Below are 2,500 nucleotides of genomic sequence, written 5' to 3' on the forward strand. Positions count from 1 at the left end.
ACATCAGAGACACAGTAAATATAATTAACTATGATTGAAGAAGTATTTTCTTTGGAAATTTTAAATTAAAATGTTATGTGAAGGTTGTTTACTATATCCCAAATTGTTGGTGTTTTCCCCACACAAACAGCTGGTGGGAATGTCAGTCTATTGATCCTTGTACATCCATATGAATTGCGTTTTTTTCCTGTATTTACTAGATACAAAATTGTGGAGCGAAGGTGAGTTTTGTGACCTCCACGAGCCCCCAAACAAGCTCTTCTGAACGGCGTCTTGATGGTAAACACACCGGCGACACAAAACGTTCAATGAACCAGGATTTAAGAGTCTTTTCGGCCTCGTAAATCCATGTGAATTTGAATGAATATCGGTGGAAGTGGAGGCGGGGCAGAGTCGGTGGCTAGTGGCCGAGGAAGGCAGCTGTTTCCTGGGGTGTCCCTCTTCCCAATCCCGGTGCGCTGACAGATGTGCGTCTGGCTGAGCAACGAGTCCCCATATTACCCTGTAACAGATTAAGACACATGCGCTGGCTTAATATGGATTTAAAATGGCTGAAAAAAAGCTTTTAGAGACAGTCATTTTAATGCGAAGAGGATAAAATAAACGGCCTTGTTGCGACTCAAGCGAATGCTAGGTGGCTATAAGCTAACTATAGCTAACTGTAGCTTCCATGAAGGAGGAGGAGGGGTAGGTAGTGGAGGGAGAACTCACCGATTTGGAGGCGTTGAAGTCGGCTTACATATCCACTAGACTCGGGGTTAAATCCCTGGAGGATAAAATGATGAAGAAGCAGCCATTTAAAAAAAATATAAAGTAAAAGCAGTTGGAGATAGTGTGTATGGAGGGGGGTAGTCCAGTCCGGATCCCTTTCCCACGTACGTCCGTTGTTTTGGGACCAGCTGCCTCAATCACGTCCTCTGACGCGAGTCGGGACCCTTGGAGCTCACACACACACACACATACAATAATCCAGGTGTGATGATATTGACGCGTATCTGTCACTGTCACAGGTAAAAACAGTGAGTTGTTATATTATAGCAGCAGTTTATTAACCGTTTGTTGCTGTTGGTCCATCCGTTGGTCCACTGGATCCCGGCCCGGGACGTCACGACGTTCCAATGTGTTTCCTCCGCGCGAGGAGGCGAAAGAAGCTCGAAAAGTTACGCAAGCTCACGACAGTGGACGTTCCCGTTAAGATTTTCAAAATTAAAGTCAGACTATTATTATTTTGTAGGCTGTATTTTATAATTTATTTTCAACTTTAGTACAGACACATAGACAGAGACATTTTTATATAGTTTTTCTTAATGCCGTTGTCTTGGGTACGCTCACCCACACACACACACACACACACACACACACACACACACACACACACACACACAGGTCCATATCAGTATGGAAAATATCAAAACACAACAACAACAAAAAAGACACAAACGTTGTATTCATTAAAGTGTATACGTTTAATGATACATTTACATAAAGGAGTGTGTCCCAATGTTTACAAACATAACGGGAGTCACTTTTTATGGGGTCAGTTAAGGACATTATAATTACTTTTTTTTTTATTAATTGACACCTGCATTTTTACATAGAATTCCTCAACACAGCATGAACAGTGGGAAATGTACTAGACTCACACACATAAGACTTGCACTTGACCATCTTGGAGGTTTGTTTATTCAGGTTTGTATATTTGTACGATAGACCTTCCATTGTGTCCTAAATAAAACTAGCCTAATATTAAATCTCTAGTCTATTTTATTTAAAAGTTTTTCTGCTTTCGTAGGTCCCTCAGGATCTTAGCAATCGTATAATATGTATTATTTCTTAAGGCTATGTACTTTATATACTTTAACTAAATAAATAACATAGACTTCCATAGAAAAATTTAACATATGTGGGTTAATATTACTTTCAAGACATCAAAATATATTTTTAGTTCATATTAAGCAATTACAAATATTAAGCAATTACAAATATGTGTATATATATTTGACGCTTTTATTTTTTAAGCCCAAACCTCCCTACTACCGGCCCAAACACCGCGTGCTTGACGGACCAGCCTTCAGGCAGATACTCATTGCGTCGAGGCTGCGCAAACAATGATAAACGCCACAAAACAAAACATTATTTATTCCTTTATTTTAACAACAGAATTATTGAAGACAAGACACTGCAGGTAGATAGATAGATAGATAGATAGATAGATAGATAGATAGATAGATAGATAGATAGATAGATAGATAGATAGATAGATAGATAGATAGATAGATAGATAGATAGATAGATAGATAGATAGATAGATAGATAGATAGATAGATAGATAGATAGATAGATAGATAGATAGATAGATAGATAGATAGATAGATAGATAGATATCATCATGTTGATTACTGACATTAAAACAATAATTTTTTCTGTTACAATTTTTTCAGAAATGTTTGAATAAATATGCAAATTTGACCCAATCTAACTAACATGCACATTCTGTATA

This window comes from Ammodytes marinus (genome assembly GCF_949987685.1).
Source record: "Ammodytes marinus genome assembly, chromosome: 24".
Classification (NCBI taxonomy): Eukaryota; Metazoa; Chordata; class Actinopteri; order Uranoscopiformes; family Ammodytidae; genus Ammodytes; species Ammodytes marinus.